The sequence below is a fragment of the Pseudorca crassidens genome, chromosome 8, assembly GCF_039906515.1.
Source record: "Pseudorca crassidens isolate mPseCra1 chromosome 8, mPseCra1.hap1, whole genome shotgun sequence".
Classification (NCBI taxonomy): domain Eukaryota; kingdom Metazoa; phylum Chordata; class Mammalia; order Artiodactyla; family Delphinidae; genus Pseudorca; species Pseudorca crassidens.
Window position 1 is genome coordinate 39,554,522 of NC_090303.1, and position 21,424 is coordinate 39,575,945.

At 36.5% G+C, this 21,424-nt stretch overlaps 1 protein-coding gene across 1 annotated transcript in view; it reads left to right on the forward strand.

Moving 5' to 3' along the window:
- AGMO (alkylglycerol monooxygenase) overlaps nucleotides 1-21,424 on the forward strand; it is a 376,559-nt gene that overhangs the window by 299,744 nt on the left and 55,391 nt on the right. The gene's annotated exons all lie outside the window — the stretch shown is intronic.

The following is a 21,424-nucleotide window of genomic DNA, read 5'->3' on the forward strand; positions in this document are numbered from 1 at the left end:
TGCGGAGCACAGGCTCTGGACGCGCAGGCTGAGCGGCCATGGCTCACAGGCCTAGCCGCTCCACGGCATGTGGGATCTTCCCGGACCGGGGCACGAACCCGTGTCCCCTGCATCGGCAGGCGGACTCTCAACCACTGCGCCACCAGGGAAGCCCGTCCCAGCACCTTTTATTGAAGAGATTATTTTCCTCATTGTATAGTCTTGCCTCCTTTATCGTAGATTAATTGATGATAGAAATGCTGATTTATTTCTATATTATTTTAATTCAAATTTATTGTGTTAAAAGTGAGGATGAAATTTTAGATCACCTTGTCATTCTCTAATCATGTATTTGTTAATTGGAAGGTATAAACTATAGTCTCCTTCCCACTTCCACATTTCCTATCATCCCTCCCTGAATTATTTTTCTCCATAGCAATTACTACCAATACATTAGGTCACACTTATGTGTCTATCCCTCCTGCATAAGGGCAGCAGGTTTTGTCTGCTTGCATGCTGCTATTTCTTCAGATTTAGAACAGTGCTTGTTATGTAGCATGTGCTTAGTAAAAATTTGTTAAGTGAATAATTATACTACTTTTATTTTGGTCAGTTTTTTAGTCCATTTATCTTTTAAGTAATATATGTTTTCTAAATATAAATGAGGACTGTATACAACAGTCCTTCATCTATATTATGCTCTGAAAATATTTTCCGTTTGTAGTTTGACATAAATACTAAATAAATATATGTATAATCAATAAATATATACATTTATTTTTGTCAATATAGACATAAATATTGTTGATATTTCAATATTGTCAGTATTTATGTCAGCATAGATGTTTTAGGAATATAAAGAAATAAAGACTAGAATGGTGGTTATCAGGGGTTGGACAGTGGAGGAAATGGGGAGATGTTGGTCAAAGAGTTCAAAGTTACAGCTTTAAGATGAATAAGTTCTAGGGATCTAATGTATAGCACGGGGATTATAGTTAATAACAGTGTACTGCATAGTTGAAAGTTGCTAATAGAGTACATCTTAAATGTTCTCACTACCAAAAGAGAGACGGTAGATATGTGATGTGATGGAGGTGTTAGCTATCACTATAGTGGTAATCCTTTTGCAATATGTAAGTGTATCACATCAACAAGTTGTATACTTTAAACTGACACCATGTTGTATGTCAATTATATCTCAATAAAGTGGGAAAAAATAGTTGTTTTAAACTTGTGGACATCTGTTCATCTTTTCTTTTGCAATTATGATTATATCCATAGCTTGCAAGATTAGAATTTTCTCTATTTATTTTTGAGGTTGTAAAAAGTAATTCAGTTCTATTAGATTTTACTTTATGGTGGTTTCTTTTATTATTTTTTATTATTATTTTATTTAGGTCTTATTTAGGTTGATGATGTGGGTTTAAAATTATGCTTTCATATTCATTGTTTTACTAGTTTTTGAATAAATATCATGACTTTTTATTTTTATGTTTCTTTTATCATGTATTAAATTACTGTATGCAAGCTATAAATTATTTTCCATTTGTCACAGTTTTATTGATCAGAATGAAACTTTAGATACACTTTAGCATAATTTGGTAAGGCTCAAACAGCTACCAGTGATGTTTAGTGGGGTTTTCAGCGTCTAAATAAATATGAAAATACTCAACACCTTTAAAATAAGCAGCTTTTCCATCTCCCCAAATTATATTTGTCTTAAATTATTCACACTTTTAAATATTTTTAGTATTTTTTAAGATTATCTTCATGTATATCACATATGTAGTTATCCCCATGTAGTTTAGAGTTATCACATGTAGTTTATATTTCATTAGAGTTATCCCCATGTAGTTTATATTTTTGTTATTGAAAATGACATTTTGGCATATTTTATAATTTAATATTATTGATATATTGAAATATTAGTTCACATTTATATTGCAACAGGCAATTTACTATCTACTCCTAGTAATGCTAATTTTTTTAGTTTATTACTTTTGGGTTATGTGAATTAATAATTTACTTTTTTGCTTTTCTGTTTTTATTTTTGTTTCATTTCAGGACATCCAAAAATATTAACAAGTATATCTGTATTACATTCAACTTTAGTTGAGTCTTTCTAGCATGTCATAACCAAGCTATTGTGGGTTTGTACTACATGCCCTAATAGTATAAGAAAAAATAACTCTTATAGGTTATGTCTATTCCTGTATGATTACATGCAACTGTGTTATACCATTAATCTCAGTAGAATTTGCTTGTGGCTTGTCACATAGTTTGAAAAATATGCTTTATTTTGTTGAATCTGTTCAAGATTTTAGACTTCAACTATTTATTATTAAATATAAGTGCTTTAAACTAGGATAGCTATTCCTTAATATATTTTAACCAATATTAAGCAACTAACTCTCCTTTTTTAAACATTTCTACTTACACTTTCTGCTAAATTTTCTTTCTGCTAAATACCTCAGCTACACTATTTCTCCTGTATACTAATCAGTGCTTATCTTTGTGATACTTGAAAGTTTATGATGTGACTTTGGTTAATACCACTATTGCATCTTTGTGCACTCTGAATGCTTTAATCGTTACACAACAGTTTAATACATATAAGTTTAAGAATCTAGAAATATTTGAAACTGGAGATAACGAGAGATGTTATTTTTGAACAAAGAAAATGCGTAGAGTATTAATTTAATACTCACTGGAATAAAAGGCTGAGCATAGCTTAAACACACACAAAATGCAGAAAATCAGGCATAGTTTATGTTATTCGTCACTAGTCAACACTGGTCTTTCTGTGAACAACTAAGTGTGGGTTTTAACCATTTGCTTGGGGAGCCAGACTGCAAGCTGAAATGTACCACTCCTTTGCAACAAGTACCTTGGGTTGGTTGGTTTGTTTTTAAATCTTAGATAGCTTGGAAAAATCATGGATTCCTGCATTAGGATAATCCACATTTTGTTAGGATTATTGTCTATACATGTAGAAATTACTGAGGGACAGATACCTCCTTCTCTCACTCTAATCCCTCTACCAACATGTTTACTCTACCTCAGCTGCCCTGGTTAGTTAAGTATACTCTGAAATCATTCAGCATCGTCAAGGAAATGATACAGCTTAAGTATAGGTCTCTCCTTTGTCTTACTTAGACTTTTGTTGTAAAAACCATCTGGCTTTGAAGTGGGTAAGACGTGCCCAGCCTAAGTGACACTAACTAAGTTAAGGCCAGGAACACTTGTGGTCAGAGTCTGGAAGATGCGCCTTAAATGAAATTGACACTAGGTCTTACTCCTCTTTGAGGGACCTCTAGCACAAACCTAGTCATGGAATGAATAAGTGATTATTTATTAAATAAGAACTAAATAAAGAAAACTCGGCCTAAAATGTGAGGAAAAGCATATGTTTCCAGAGGCTGGAGAATCAGAGACCATGTTGATGGAAATCTTAATATTTAAACTCTTCTCTATCTTTCCTTTTCTTATGTCCTTATGGGATTTTCTCATTCTCCCAAACCAACAAAAGTTCACAAGCAAGGGCAGGAAAAAACTTTACAATAGTGTAAAATGTGTTTCTCTAAATTCAAAATGTTAAAAATTGGACTTATACTCATACTTACGGTATTCAGCTGTCCTCTCATATTTCCTATCAATGCCAGTGCTTAACTATTTACCCAGTTCCTCTAGCAAAAAACCACAAGTGGCACTTGATGTCTCCTTCCCTCTCATGACCTTCATGGATCAGCCAGTTAGCTCAGGAGAACCAACAATCTAATTGGTTCCCAATTTGACTGCACCTTAGAATCACCTAGGGAGCTTTAAACAATACTGGTGCCTCAGTCGCACTCCCTACAGATTCTAACATAATTGATTGGGCAAGTGTGCAATTGGGACATTATATTTTTACAGCTCCTCAGGTGAGTCAGATATTCAGCCAAGATGACCTAAATGCTGTAAGTTAAACACTCCTCGCCTCCTAGAGGGCACCTTACAGAATCCTTCTCCCAAGCCTTGCCCACCCCCCACCCCCAACATTATCACTGTTTTTTAAAATCTTTGACTCTTCTTTGGCTGTGGGAGATGATCCAAATACATCTGAAAGACATTTAATGTGTTTCCTTCATTACCTTACTGGAGTCTACCTTCTAATCTCAGCACATGGTCACGTTCATGCTTCTCACACTGTCACCACAATCTACACCTCAAGACCTTCTCACTTATTCACAATCCCCATACTTCCTCCACTGCCTTTGTAAATGTTATTCTTTTTCTTCTCCATTTAATGAACTCCTGCTTTCCCTCTTATTGCTCCCTTTGAGGGTAGTGTCTTTATGAGGTCTTCCCAGGTGCTCAGAGGCCTCCAGCTTCCCTGATATTTTCACATAATGTCTTTATTATGTGTTTATATGGCTGTCTTCTGATGGGCTGAGTCCTTTGAGGGGAGGGACTCTGTATTATTATTATTTGTATCCACTTCACTGTTTAACTCTAGTGTGGGTCTTATTACTTAAGGGCTAGTCAATGGATTTTTTTAAGTGAATAAGTGAATTTTAAAGAAAAGTTTGTAATAGTTTTCATGGTTTATAAAGAGCTTCTTTTTCATTAATATGTAGGCAAACAATGAACATACTTTACAGATTTTTGAAAAAATTCCATGTCAAAAAGATTGAGTCATATTTAAGAGGTCTCTATACTTGCAAAATTCGGAAAATAATAGATCTGAAGAACGTGTCTGTATTGTATAGATTTTCATATTTCAGGAATATATAATCTGTGATAAAAGGATTCTAAGTGTTCCTTTTGCATGTAATAAATAAAAATTGTCAAAGGAAGCCTTTATTTAGTCTACATTCTTCTATATTTATGTGTATGTAGGCTTATTTACACAGATGCATCCATACGTGTATGTAAGCTTTTGTAGACGTATGCATCTATATTACATTTAACCACAGATATTTTAATTTTAAAAAGATAAATTAAAAATGCAAATACCATAAGAAATATAATATGCACCATCTGAGGACCTTAAACAAATTTGTAACTATCATCTGACTTGCACATCTTGTGGTATTCTAAGTACCAGAGGAATTGCTGGGATCCAGAAAATTCATAAACCTTTCTTGTTGTGGATGAGAATGAATGAAATTCACTGTCGGTAAAAAGAGCTAAATTAAGTTAAGCAGACGCCATTGTCTGTCCTAAAAGATGATTTTCTAGCTCTTTTTTCTTAATAAGAAACCCTGGGAAAAAGTAAATTAAAATGACCAGTCATCCAGAGGTTATGAATCAGGAAATCTGGTGTGGAAATCTCCAAATCTCTGTTGTAACTATCATTCAAATAATTTTTTAAGTCATCACAGAAGTTTGGGAAATATTGACATAAGTAAAGTTTAAATGTTCTTTTGTTTTCTTTAAATGATCTGGTGACAGAATGTGAGTACTCTAACCTTCCTTGGTTCTAGGTACTTTCACAGTCAGCATCTTTGCTGTAGACATCTTTGCCTCAAGCATTTTTGTCCCAAACATTTGCTCATAACTAAGTGGCCATCAGGCTATTTTGCCATAAAGATACGACAGTGAAAAATAAAAAAGGGACATTAAAGAGTACATAAGGAAACATGAGAAATGAATAACAAAATAAGACTTTATTGTGAAATGCAAAATATTTGAATGCATTTAAAATGTATATAGATTCATGGCAATGCTATACAAATACCAGATTTTATTCAGTGGCTTGTACCTAAACACTTGTCTTCCAAGTCTTTTGTTCATAGTATTTTGTACATTTCTTTGGTGTTTTGGGTTTTTTTGGCTTGTTGATTCATATTTTCCTTCAGCACCACACTTTTCCAGTAAAATTTCTTCCTTCATTACAAGAGGTATCAGTTTCCAAATATTAGGAGGCATATTTGTAACTGAGCTTTGTGTTGCATTGTAAAGGCCTCTGAACTGTCATTTGTTCTTGGCATATTGTCACGTATCCCCTGATAGATGTTTCAAAGTTCTATGGAAAATATGGGTTCAACTCTGAGCCTTCAACACCTTCAGCCTCTTTCTCCTCAAATGTAGCATTTCAAAATAAGAAACCAACTCTTGGGTCAAATAATTGTTATTTGCCAGCTCGATAAAGCCATCAATAATGTCGCTAACTGGAAGCAATGCTAACACAGTTCGAACAGTTGAAACCAAACTGTCAAGCAGTTATTTTATCTTTCAGGGGCAAAATTGCCTTATGGCCAATTATTTATTTTCACCCTTGGCCTCTTTCTTCTCCAATGTAGTGTGTTTCAGAATAAGGAACCAACTCTTGGGGCAAATCATTGTCATCTGTCAGCTCGATAAAGCCATTAATAATGTCGCTAACTGAAGAAGTGCTAATACATTTCAGCCAGTTGAAACCAAACTGTCAAACCCAAAACTGTCATCCAGTTATTTTATCTTTCATGGGCAAAATTGCCTTATGGCCAATTAGTTATGGGTTGAAAATGTTTGCAGCAAAAATGCTTGCAGCAAAGACGCTTACTCTGAAAATACTGGACATAATGACCTAACTTAATATAGGGAGTTCACCCTATTGATCATGATATGAACCAATTTTCTAGTGGCTTCATTCCTCCATAGAACCACACGTAAGCCCAACCTCTTCTCCTTATATTCAGGATAGGCATCACTCAGAACAATGAAAAGCACATGAGAGACATTGAACTGAGTCTTGTCAGAAGATAATAATGAATGCGTTTGATTATTCTCTCTTAGGTTTTGAGCATTCCTACAGAAAGAATACTTCATGGATTTTATTTAACCCAGCAGTTCCCTAACTTAATACATTTCAGAAACTTTTCTGAGCTCCCTCACCCTCAACAACTATTAATATTCTATGAGAACAATGCTTTAAGAAACAAATTTTGGAAAATGCTTGAATAAGTAATACTCTTGCATGTGATGGCATAACAGACACTTAAAAGTAAAAATTTCAGGGCTTCCTTTCAGGGCGCAGTGGTTGAGAGTCCGCCTGCCGATGCAGGGGACACGTGTTCGTGCCCCGGTCCGGGAAGATCCCACATGCCGCGGAGCGGCTAGGCCCGTGAGCCATGGCCACTGAGCCTGAACGTCCGGAGCCTGTGCTCCGCAACGGGAGAGGCCACAACAGTGAGAGGCCCGCGTACCGCAAAAACAAACAAACAAAAAAACACATTGAGTTTATTTTCTAAATCTTTTTCACTGAGTGAGTCCAGCTATCTTTAGGTTAATGCATAAAACACATTTTGGTGTAATCAATGTATCTCACTATAATTATCTGTAGTGTATTTTTCCATGAAGCAAAAGAGAAATGAGTTTGAAAATAACAGTTTTTTCTAAGTAAAATAATGAGGATTAGCTACACAAGAAACATTAGCCAATTTTTTGCAACTGTTTTTAACTAAATTTTAAGGGATTTCTCTTTAATGAGAAGCAACCTCCCACATACTAAAATTCTCTGAAACAAAGTAAGTGCCTCTAATGGGATGATTTTATCCAAAAGGTCAAAGAAAGAACTTTTCCATTTTCTCTAAATTCTCTTTTCCATTAAATGATAGTTTTAGCAAAAGTAAAGTTTACTGTCCAGTTATGTCAATGTTTTAGACATCCGATTGCCCCTTCCTTGGACTTCTCAAAATTGGCTAAAATTTTGAGCCATCTTAAATCTCATCTAGTTTGAGATTACTGATTGTAATAGACCCTTTATTTTGTTTCCCTAGATATTTTGATACCATTTGTATATATTCTGTTATACTATTCAGCTACATGGTGAGAAAACATATGAAAGAAGAATAAAGTATTTTATTTATAATATTTATGTTAGTGAGGAGAATGAGTTCATAAAAACTTATGAAGGAAAATTCCCCATACTGTCTCTTAGACTTCTCTAGGATATTTTTATGAAGCTGTGAGCTATTGGGAAAGAATCTGAAAATGACAAACAGTGAGCAGCGGTCAAATAGAAATAGAAGTAGCAATAAGCCATATGGGTAGAGAAATGAATCACGGTCCAAAGGAAAAAGCCTTTATATAGTAAAAATTTAATATGAGAGAGTTACAAGCAAAGAACCTTCCACAATAATCGTCCCTTTGAAGTTAATTAAAATTACTTTTTTTTTTTTTTTTCGGTACGCGGGCCTCTCACTGTTGTGGCCTCTCCCGTTGCGGAGCACAGGCTCCGGACGCGCAGGCTCAGCGGCCATGGCTCACGGGCCCAGCCGCTCCGCGGCATGTGAGATCTTCCTGGACCGGGGCATGAACCCATATGCCCTGCCTGCATTGGCAGGCGGACTCTCAACCACTGCGCCATCAGGGAAGCCCTAAAATTACTTTTTAAATGGGGATCTAAAAAATAATCAATGTTAAAGTATCTATTTGAAAATCTGTCCTACTGCATTAGACACTAATTAATACTGCAGAAAAGCCTCGATGATGATTTAATCCAAGGTACATTTTTTCCCCAAACAAAATTTAAGTATTTTTTGCCTGGGGCTATCCATTTCTTTGCTTTTATTACAGACTATTTAAGATAGAGTGTATGCCAGTTATTTTACTATGAAGAAATTCTTTTGATGCCATTTCTGACTGAGTTACGATATGTGATTAAAGTAGTTAAAAAATATCTTTTGAGCTTTTTCTAAAAGTATCATTTGAAAATGGATAATTATCACTCTTTCAAAAAGGTTGTTTTTAGGTATCATTATTTTAGATGCATACATATAATTAACCAATATAACCCTAAAATATGTGTTGCTTTCTTCTCTTTTCTGCTATTTCAAACCTCCACTTAGTTTATTTTTTAACGTTTGAAGTTCTGTTGCAAGTCTCATTCTTTTCTGAATAGAAATAACCTGCATGGCAATGTATCATTTCATTATTTCATTCACAAACAACCTCTGCGTTTTCTTGGTGTTGTGCTTATCTGTGAAGACTATAGGAATTTCCAAATAATATTCATGTTAAATCTATTATAATCTTATTTTTGTTAAAAAAAATAAGTAAAGATTGCAGATGAATCAGGCGGACATAGGAATTTTGTAACACACTAAAAAACAAAACATCAGTATTTTTTTTAACATCTTTATTGGAGTATAATTGCTTTACAATGGTGTGTTAGTTTCTGCTTTATAACAAAGTGAATCAGTTATACATATACATATGTTCCCATATCTCTTCCCTCTTGCGTCTCCCTCCCTCCCACCCCTCTAGGTGGTCACAAAGCACCAAGCTGATCTCCCTGTGCTATGCGGCTGCTTCCCACTAGCTATTTTACGTTTGGTAGTGTATATATGTCCATGCCACTCTCTCACTTTGTCACAGCTTACCCTTCCCCCCCCCGCATATCCTCAAGTCCATTCTCTAGTAGGTCTGTGTCTTTATTCCTGTCTTACCCCTAGGTTCTTCATGGCCGTTTTTTGTTTGTTTGTTTGTTTGTTTGTTTTGCTTAGATTCCATATATATGTGTTAGCATACGGTATTTGTTTTTCTCTTTCTGACCTACTTCACTCTGTATGACAGACTCTAGGTCCATCCACCTCACTACACATAACTCAATTTCATTTCTTTTTATGGCTGAGTAATATTCCATTGTATATATGTGCCACATCTTCTTTATCCATTTATCTGATAATGGACACTTAGGTTGCTTCCATGTCCTGGCTATTGTAACTAGAGCTGCAATGAACATTTTGGTACATGACTCTTTTTGAATTATGGTCTTCTCAGGGTATTTCTCAGTACTATTTGTAGTTTTTTAAGGAAGCTCCATACTGTTCTCCATAGTGGCTGTATCAATTTACATTCCCACCAGCAGTGCAAGAAAGTTCCCTTTTCTCCACACCCTCTCCAGCATTTATTGTTTCTAGATTTTTTGATGATGGCCATTCTGACCGGTGTGAGATGATATCTCATTGTAGTTTTGACTTGCATTTCTCTAATGATTAATGATGTTGAGCATTCTTTCATGTGTTTGTGGGCAATCTGTATATCTTCTTTGGAGAAATGTCTATTTAGGTCTTCTGCCCATTTTTGGATTGGGTTGTTTGTTTTTTTGATAGTGAGCTGCATGAGCTGCTTGTAAATTTTTGAGATTAATCGTTTGACAGTTGCTTCATTTGCAAATATTTTCTCCCATTCTGAGGGTTGTCTTTTGGTCTTGTTTTATGGTTTCCTTTGCTGTGCAAAAGCTTTGAAGTTTCATTAGGTCCCATTTGTTTATTTTTGTTTTTATTTCCATTTCTCTAGGAGGTGGGTCAAAAAGGATCTTGCTGTGATTGATGTCATAGAGTGTTCTGTCTATGTTTTCCTCTAAGAGTTTGATAGTTTCTGGCCTTACATTTAGGTCTTTAATCCATTTTGAGTTTATTTTTGTGTATGGTGTTAGGGAGTGTTCTAATCTCATACTTTTACGTGTAGCTGTCCAGTTTTCCCAGCACCACTTATTGAAGAGGCTGTCTTTTCTCCACTGTATATTCTTGCCTCCTTTATCAAAGATAAGGTAACCATATGTGCGTGGGTTTATCTCTGGACTTTCTGTCCTGTTCCATTGATCTATATTTCTCTTTTTGTGCCAGTACCATATTGTCTTGATTACTGTAGCTTTATAGTATAGTCTGAAGTCAGGGAGCGTGAATCCTCCAGCTCCATTTTTCGTTCTCAAGATTGCTTTGGCTAGAATCAGTATTTTTAAGTGCAGGTAATGAAACAGCAGATAGTGCCAGGTAGATCATTTGATCCTTTAAAAATTAAAAAAATAATAATAATAAAGGGAGAGAGAGGAGTTTAAATAAAAACAGTATCCAGACCCTCTAACTGGAAAAGTTATCTTTGGTCTCACATAATCTATACCCACTTCAAAAATTCATTTCAGATTGTGTGCCTCAAAATTAGAAGCCATGAGAAAGTAGAAACATACTGATTCATAACTAAAGATGATACCTTAACTTTTATAAAATTATAACCTAAAATAACACCTTGATTCTACGTTTACATGGGTACTGTAAATCACACTGTTTTAAGATGGTAGTGTGGTTAGGAATGTTACACATTTAATGAGGAATGGAGACTCATGTGCTTTTAGTTTATTATTTTGAGTTTTCATATTATGCTAAACAGATCACTTAAAATACAGTTTTGGTTAACTACAAAGAAAAACTCCATAAAATAAATCTGTTTAGGGTATGAGACTGGGTGTGGTGCTGAACAGCAGCTTTATGTTTTACCATAAATTGTTAAATGGGTGGTCATCTCCACTGCCCACACCGGTTGTACGCAGAAGTTTTAAAAAGGAGGGTGAAAGCATATGATTTCCCTTTAGATGGAGCAGCCATTGAAACCTTTCTTTACTGTCCTTCCCTCCCCCTATCCTGCCAGAGCCAGGCAGGCTTTTAATTGCCATTCATATTACTGTAAGGTGCCAAACACAGAGTGTTTCAGGTAAATTATGTTTCTAAGTAAAATGTAACATCCTTTGGATCAATTCTTCTTATTACATTGGATTTTCTTAAAGTTCTGTGCCCTAAAGAGTATTTATAATTAATAGGAGGGAAAATTCTTAAAAAGCATTCTGTGACTTAAGTAGAAAGAGATGTTCTTTGTATTTTACAATCAAGAGAATTGAAATTCAGTTAAATTTCTTTTCTATGGCCTAAATGTAAACACAGTATCTGTAATAAATATTGCATTGTTATAAGATGAGCATAGAGGAATTGGTATTTCAATAAAGTGATCTCAAATTTTGTTTTATAATAGCATTAGACAATTATATTTCCATAACAGGTACCCAATTAATATTTGAATTATATAAAGATCTGCCTGAGATAGGAGTCCTGTGTTGTGTATGGTTATCATTCTTAGACACTCATTCCATATCTGTCCATATGGTTTATGTAAATAATGTATTAGAAACATTTTCACTTCTTTTGAGTTCATGGATTATCATTCATGTTGTACTTTGAAGAATTTTTTTTAAAGTACATTGCATACTAAAGCCAAACAAAAAACTGTGTTAAAAAGTTAAGGCAATTGCTTTTATCATTCTTACCTAAAAAGTATTGAATCTTAGAAATACAAATGTAAGATTCTCATAGAGAATTGTTCCTCTTTATTTAGAGACTTACTAGGAGAACATTATGGAGCATCTCTTTATTATTTATTTTCTCTGGTGTCTTCATGGTAATTTCTTGGGTAGTTAAGCAGTTTTTACTTTTCCAATACAATCTAACAATGTATCCATTTACTTGACTGGCCTTTTCTGTGAATACAGTGATTCATTAGTAACCAATTGAGACCTCTAATCCTCTATATTTTCTCCATAGCGTTTATTTGTTTGTAAATAAGTTGGAAGTTTGAAGGATTGCTTTTCTTTTACTGATATTTCTCTTTTAAATTCATACTTATGGGCTTCCCTGGTGGCGTAGTGGTTGAGAGTCCGCCTGCCGATGCAGGGGACGTGGGTTCGTGCCCTGGTCCGGGAAGATCCCACATGCCGCGGAGCGGCTGGGCCCGTGAGCCATGGCCGCTGAGCCTGCGCGTCCGGAGCCTGTGCTCCTCAACGGGAGAGGCCACAACAGTGAGAGGCCCGCGTACCACAAAAAAAAAAAAAAAAAAAAAAAGATTCATACTCATACATACTTTATGACCCATTCACACACTTAACCGTTGCTTATTGAACATCTGTTACTTATTAGGCATGGTATTCAATATTGGATTTAGAAGAATAATCTTGATAGACATGGTCCCTGTCCATAGAATGTAGAGTTTGCTATGAGCAGTAATGTGAATGAAGATGTATACATTGTTCTAGAAAGGCATAGGAGGGACACTAGCCTGGACTGGAATGGTCATGAGAAAACTGGCTAGAGGAAATTGTATTAAAAGCTGAGAACTGAAGGGGGTCTTAGCTAATGAGGTAGCTGATAAGGATTATGAAACCAGGGAGTTTCAGAGAGTACTTTAGGGAAAAGAAAGAATCTGTGTATCTGTGAAGACTAGAAGGCAAAAGAAACACGACTAGAATTTTCAGGGAGCTTGAAGTAGTTCAGTGTGCTCAGTATTAGTATAGAAGTGGCAACGTGCAGGAGTTGAGGTTGGAGATGTTAGCAAGTGCCAGATTATGCTGGATTGTTTAAACTGTGGAGTTTGGACTTTATCCTGAGAAGAATTTAAAGTCGTTAAAATAATTTAAGGGAAGAATTCCCACAATCATAATTGCTTTATAAAATGTTGCTCTTTTGTGCCATTGGAGAATGAGCTGATGGGTTCAAGGGACATTGTGAAAGGTAATATCTGAACACGCTAACCTGAAAATTGCTTTTACTTTCTTATTCTAAGTAAAACCAGGGGACACTCTATCACCTAGAGCCCTGTCAGGTTGTAGCTCTTTTTTCTTCCACATCAATTGAATCAGTGGGTCTAGGAGTGAGGTAGGTAGTTTCTTTGCTCTTCACTGATGTCTTGACTCCATTATCTCTCTCTGCTTCATAAAAACACTCAGCTTTGTATCTCATCCAGTCAGACTGTATCAAATACTACCCCTCACCATTGTCCTATTGGCCACCAGGGTATGCCCTCTTATTTCTTAATGGTTTTTAACTCCTGGCTATGTTCATTCTACCCAATACCACTCTCAACTAAACTTTGGGCAATGACCTTTGTCATTACCAATATGTTCTGGCATCTCCAAACTCCCAATTCCATATATCCCACTCACTGGCCACCACTTCCTGTTTTACGGGTTTCCCACTTCTGGTATCTCTACTATTACAACATTTCCACTGCCCCATCACATAGAATCAGTGGAAGGTTTTACCTTTTTACATCCCCAATGCCCCCTCATCCCTCCTTCTTTAACTTAAATCTCATGGCCAATCACTATAATAACAACTTTGCATATATATTCACAACCCTCTTTCCTCCTTTACTTTGTCACGGTGCTTTGCAAAACCACAGCCCTGGTTAATTCCAAACCTTCACCTATTCCTTGCCTGCACCTGACTGGTTGAATGTGGTTAGAATAAAAAGAGAAAAAGTGTAATACCATCCTGATTTATTTTGCTTCAAATTCATGTTCAGAAAATGCACATTGGTCCTTCATCCTGCCCATAAATCGTTCTTTCTTTTCCATCCATCCTCTCTCCCATTCTCCCTGGTGATTATTGTATATCATCTAGCTTCTACTTGAACTGTCAATAGCTACTCTCCATTGCCACTCCTAGCTGATAGTCTTACTTCTTGTTTAATTGACAAACTTGAAGCAATAAGGAAAGAATGTTTGTAAACTTCTGCCTACCATCATTGGTGTCTCCATCCTATGCCACCTCTCGTATTCTAACACATGTACATTCTTTGTTTCTCTCCAAGCTTTTGCTTTTGAGAAGACCTCATCCTTTCTCATCTACACAAAAATATTACTCCAGCAATTCTTCTTTCTATTCCACATTGCCAATTTCCCTGTGCTATTTCTCTCATCTCAAAACAACTATAGTAACAAATTCACTTTGCTCTTTATCCCATGAGTTACTACATATTTATCAAGTTTAATCTCACTACTCTTCTGAATCTGTTTTTATGAAGTTTATAAATAACTTCTACTGAATCCAGTGGTTCTCAATTTGTTTTTCTCTCTCAGCATCATTTGACATAGTGGATCATATCCTCTTCCTGGAAACATTCCCTCCACTTGGCTCTCTGTATGCCACAACCCCTTGGTTTGCCTTCTGACTTATTGGTCCCCTTTCCTCAGTCTCTGTTGCTGGTTCCACCTTTTTATAAAGATGGAACACTTAAAGTGCTCCAGCACTCAGTCTGTGGCTCTCTCCTCTCTCTACCTTCACCCCCTTAGTAAGCTTATTCGGCCTAACAGATTTAAATATCTAAATGTATCCACCAGGCTGTGGCTCCTCTCTGAATTAATCATACCACAATACTGATACAACACCTCCAGCTGGATGCCTAATAGAACTGACAGTGTCACATATCCTTAACTGAGCTTCTGGTATTCACCACCCTCTTACTGAAAAACAAAACAAAGGAAAAACAAAAACACAAAATACCTGCTCACTCACAGTTTTCTCTGTCTTGGTTATTCCCGTCCAAACCCTTTCAGTCATCCTTGAATTTTCTTTTTCTTACACCCTGCATCTAGTTCATCTGGAATTCCTGTTGGCTGTAGCTTCAGAATATAACCAGAATCCAACCACTTCTCACCACTTACACTACCACTCACTCTGATCCAAGTCACCATCATCTCTCACCTATATTATTGTAATAGCCTCCTAACTGGTCTCTTTTATTACTATTTTGATCTCCTACAGCCTTTTCTCAACACGCCAGCCAGTATGAAGCTATTAAAATGCTAACTCATAGCACGTTACTTTGTTCAATTAATGTGTCTCTATTTCACTCAAAATCTTTACTATGGCTTATAAATTCTGACATAAATTTCTCTTTCTCCTTTTACTCTCTCCCTTGCCCATTCAATTCCAAATGAGCTTACTTCTAAAACATTCTGGGTACATTCCCACTTGAGGATTTTTCACTCTCTGTTTCCTCTGCTGCAAATACTCTTCACCTTGAGAAATACATGCCATTTGAGCACCTCGTTAACATGAAGTCCATTGATGTATTAGTTATCTATTGATACATAAAAATAGTACCACAGGGCTTCCCTGGTGGCGCAGTGGTTGAGAGTCCGCCTGCCGATGCAGGGGACACGGGTTCGTGCCCCGGTCCGGGAAGATCCCACATGCCGCGGAGCGGCTGGGCCCGTGAGCCATGGCCGCTGAGCCTGCACGTCCGGAGCCTGTGTTCCGCAATGGGAGAGGCCACAACAGTGAGAGGCCCGCGTACCGCAAAAAAAAAAAAAAAAAAAAAAAAATAGTACCACTAATTTAGCAACTTAAAATAACACACATTTATTTCCTCACAGTTTCTGTGAGTCAAGAGTCCAGTCGTGGCTTAGCTGTGTCCTCTGCACGGCTGCAATCGAGCTGCCAAGGCTGCAGTCACATCTGGGGCTTGATTATGTATCTTGATGATCTGTCTGTATCCTTGCTCACATGGTTGTTGGCAGCATTCAATTATTCATGGGCTGTTGGAGTGAGAGGTTGAGATTCTTGGCTGGAGTCTGCCTTCAGCTCCTTTCCAGAAAGGTCTTCCCAACATGGCCACTTACTTCCTCAAAGCCAGAAATGGAAAGATATTACAATCATCTGTAATGTGATCACAGAAGTGATATTCTGCCACGTTTAGCATATTCCATTTGTTATAAAGAAGTCACAGGCTCCACTCATACTCAAGGAGACAGGATATCATAATTGTAAGAGTACCAGAAGGTGGCGCTCATGTTGTCCCGCCTTAGAGTATGTCCGTCATACTTTACCACCATATTTAAGATCGTAACCACCTTGAACTTTTAACTTCTAAAGAACTTTTTATCCTCTTCAAGTTTTTTTTTCCTCCATAATACTTAACACCTTCTAACACACTGTATATTTTATTTTTTCACTGTGATTATTGTGAGTGAAAGAGCTAACAGAACTATTTTCCCCACTTATCTTCCATTAAACCCCTGGCTCTGTTTCCCTGAAAAGACCTAAATATGGTGTCCATTATATTATGAAGCATTGTTGCTAATTATTACCCCTGATGGGTAAATTCCATCAGACTGGGAGGAAATAAGAATGACCTATAAATACCTAATAAGAACATCATATTCTAAGCTTCTCTGAATGTCTTGAGTCTTGGAACTAGGGTGTCCCTTGCAAGGGACACTGAAATTTACACCCATGGAATTATTAAAGATACATTAAGACGTGTGAGGCATGGAGATGTGAGGCAGAGTGGTGCTGGTGAGGAGTTCCTGCACCAGCCCCGTGGGGACCTCACATCCTTATTCCTCAGTTGTCTGCTGTGTGGCTACTGCAAGGACCCCACTGGGAGGAATGCCTGACACTGGCCTTCCAGAAAGCTGTGGTTCCTGTCCTACACGGTTCTGCATAGACTGAGCAGTCCTTTGACTCTGAATGTTTAGTAGAGACTAAAAAGCCCCCCGATAGGCTTATAATTATTATCTGTCTCCCTTTCTGGAATATTAACTCCATAAGTGCAAGGCCTCTTGACTGTTTTATTTTCCAGGAGATCTGGCAATACCACTCCCTCCCTTTGTCCCCTTGCCCTATGGATGTTGTGGCTTCCTTTCTACATTGACTCACTCTCCCCCGTTTGGTTTCGTAGCTCTTTCATCACAGATAAAACAGATTTGTTGCATTAACTTCCCTCTGTTTTAATTACCTAGGATAGTTTTCATTTTCCTGGCTGGTACCTGATTGACACTGATTAAGCACAAAATTCCAAAATTCTTTGAGAGAGAATCTAATTGCTTATATGTGGTCTGGTGCCCACTCCTGAATTTGTCATCTGTGCACAAAGAAACAGGGCCATGTAGTATGGGAATGACTGATGGGAACATCAGAGTACTATCTCAGAGAAAGAGACAGGCATGTTGAGCTGGACTGGGATATATAATGTTTTCCTTGAGGTGTCAAATATTAATATATTCAAGCAAAACTTGCTTGGATCAAAAGCACATAGATATATGTATGAACAAACTTTGTTGGTTCAGAAACAACTTTTGCTGGCTTAGACATGCACACATAAATTCTTCATTTCCTCATTGGACTATGCTTTGTCTGTTTGACCCTACAGTAAAATTCCAAGGTGAAACTTTTCAAATGTTTTCAAGTGATCACTTCAGGAGTTTTTTCAACCTCAGATTTATATACTGAAATCAGTTCAACCACATAAGTCTATGGGTGTGTGATTCAATTTCCTATTAGACTCATTTCCGTCTGAGCCTTCCACTTACTAGAATATATTATCAAAGCATCAGACAGTTGGAATTATGCTTGAATGCTCCCAGATTATGGTTCTACCTATTACAGATCATTAATATTTATATCTAGCACATGCTTCACACATGCAGAACAATTTTTCTTTAATATTGTGTGCCTTAATTTTTCAAGTGATTCCTTAAGAAGAAAATCTAGCCACTCCCTAAGTGTCTGAGGATTCTTTCTATAATACTGGGCATATCCTACTAAATACTTTTTGACAACCAACTTGATCATTAATAAAAATTAGTAGACTGTGATGGTTTACAATAGATCTTCACAGACATTGTTTCCCAGAGATCATCTAGAAAAGTCTAGGTCAGCCAAAGAAAGATTTTAGTTAATAATCATTTTCAAAAATGTGGTAACTCAGCACAATTACATCACTTTGTTGAACACTTCAACCACAGTTCCTAAAAGACTGAACACAAATCCATGAGTGGAGTGCAATCATCTTTCTCTTAGCCCGGAATAAATACTGACAGATGCATCTTATGAAAAGGTTGTTTATCAAAAGATACATTATAATTCAGAATTTAAAACACTTTTTGGACATTTCCCTAAGAGGAAATGTTATGTAAGTCTAAGCTTTTCAAGCTAAATTTTATAAACCATTAAACCTGTGATATTAGGTCATGATCCTTTGCTAATTTCACATCTGGGGAAAAAGTTTTGAGTGAGGGCATTTCTTACCCATTACCCATGGGTAAGAAATGAGTATGGCTCTAGGAAATTTTGTGAAGTAGATGTACCTTATTTTTTGCATCCTATCTCCTCCTTTCTGTTCTCCTCTTCACGTCTCTGTAACTCTTCTAAATATCCATGGCCTTCCTATTAACCTAAGCCTTGCTTCCACACATTCTACTGGGGTCTGCCTTCAGCTGGGGATGGCTTTTTATGGAAAAGTGTGTCATGGGTCGAAATTGCTTTTTTTAAATGAACTTTTATCCTGATTAAAACTATCATTTCTTCAGCACAACAGACATAGGCTGGTAGGAGAACAATGACAAATTAGAATATTGTAAGTTTGAAGTAACTAAATATTTTTGCATCTTTGTCTATGTATTCTAATCTTAAGAAGATGTTCATTCACATAATTCCCATAATCTTACCCTCAACTTTATATGTGTCCTTAGTTACCATTATTCTTCTTCCCATACCCTCACCCAAGAATAGAACATACTCTCTGTATCCTACTTCCTTTCTCCTAAACGTACTGCCCTTTGAATTCCGCTCATACTTTTGTACTGATATCTCTGTATTAAGGTCAACAATAACTTTCTAACTGATGAATTCTGTGGCCATTATTCAGATCTCTACATGACTGTTCTGACTTTTTTCGCAGTTAAATACTAACTCTTCCTTGAAAAAAGAAAATCTCCTTTCTCTTGATTTCTGTGACATGTAATGCTCATCTTATGTCTCTGGACAATTCTTGATGTCTTGAATGTTTCTTAAGGGCTGGAAAAAAAAAACAAAGAAAGAAAAAAAACACCTCATCAGTACTCATTCGCTAAGTTGAGTTTTCACTGCATGTACATAAAGATTTATTCCCCTTGTTATCAAAGGCCTTCGAGTCTAATGAGGAAATCAGACAATAAAATGAGACATTTTCATGTACTGTGGTAACCGTCATTATAGAAATGGGATTATCAAGCTGTCTCCTTGGTTAAAATACTTTTCTGCCCCTGTACCGTACCCAAGACTCCTGAGGATAGTAGAACAACCTTTCTACAACAGTTACCTACCCAGCTCAGCATCATTTCTCACTACTCCCCCAAAAGCAGTCTATGTTGTAGACTGGAAATAGCCACAAGATAATTGTCTTATGTGTCACTACGCTCAAATTCAGTGTCCACGACGACTGTCATTAGTTGCTTACAGCACTCATTCCCACTGAGCCTGGTTCAGGAGAAGCTGCAAAATCTCTGCATTTGGAGGGAGGAGCCAAAGGCTCACAAGCCACCCCTTGGCAGTACCAAAATTCCAGTGGGAATGGAAATTTTTCTTAGCACAGTTATTTCCAGCCAATAGAAGTTTGCATTCAGGTTGAAGCTCGTTGCCATCCCAGTCCTACCTAGCCTCTTCTAAACTACTTCTTTGTTGTATTTTTCCACTTCTCCTTGGGACCCTCATTCCTTAAGTGCCTCCTCTGTGTTCTGGGTGGTTCTTATCCTACCCCAAATTTTGAAGGCAAGAGAAATTTCATCCGTATAATCCTCAAAGAAAAGATTTGCTTCTTGACTAGAATCTGAACTGAAAAGGGAGGGGGGGAACTACATGTTGTGCTAGATTGTGGACTTTAAGACACTAATTTTGACATTAAGCTGCTACCCACGACAGCTAATGACTTTCCTGTCCACTCTTGCATGGGCTACATTTATACATAGGATTTCTTCTGTTTGGAACATTCTTTTACTGCTCTGCTTAGCTAATTCCTTCCTTCATTTTAAGAGTTCACTCTTCTATTTTCTCTAGGAAGCTTTCTTGAACTCCCTCTCCCCTCAACCCATTTTCTGATGAAGGTAGGAATTCATCCTCTTACCACTTTATGTACCCTTCTATCAAAGCACCTTCTGAGTTGTCATTTATACCTTTGCCTCTACCACTGACCTCAGTTTTGTATCTCTTATTGCTAGTGTCTAGCATGGTTTGGCATGCGTGGAAATTTTTATTGAATGAAATAATGAATAATTGAATCTTTAACTGATAGTGTATAAAGTAGTAAAAACATTTGGTCATGTTGGGAAAAATATTTTATTATTACTTTTCGGAACACACACCTTTCCTTTTTCTGTGTATAGCGTATATTCCATTAGCATTAGAACTCTGTAAATGTTTGTTTGTCTGTGTATGTTGGGGTTAATTCGAATATGGCCTTGTTGGTAAATGGTAATGGCACAGTGGCTATTCATATGTGTGAAATTTTTATATAAATATATATATGTGCTCACAAGTGTATGTGCATATATGTGTGTGTGTGTATGTCTCCAAGTTATTGTAACAAAGTGTAACTAGAATTATTATAATTAGGGGCTATCAGTGTTTCATCATATTTCATTTTTTTAACATTTGAAATTTTAATGAATTTTAAGGAAAAATATTTTCCATTTTAATTAAAGGATATAGATAGGATAATATTCTATCTAAACAAAATAAATGCCATTTATACTCTTCCGCTTTCTGTAGCTGGGTCATATATGTATGAGAAATTTTGGTAATGGTAATTTCTCTTTAGATATGATAGATATGAGGACAGATCACAAAGTAATTGGACACTCAAACTCTGGAATTAGATTAGGTTCAAACCTAGTCACTTACCTGCATGACCATTAATAAGTTCATTGATCTCTCTTTGTCTCCCTTTCATCATCTTTAAAATAGGAATAGTAATGGCGCCTGCCTCATAATTTTGCTCTAGGGAACAAGTAGATGATTCATATTAAGTCTTCAGCACAATACTTGGACATATTGCTTAGTACTGCTCATATGAGCAATATTGTTGGTGTTGGTGAAATAAAAATGTAATTCAT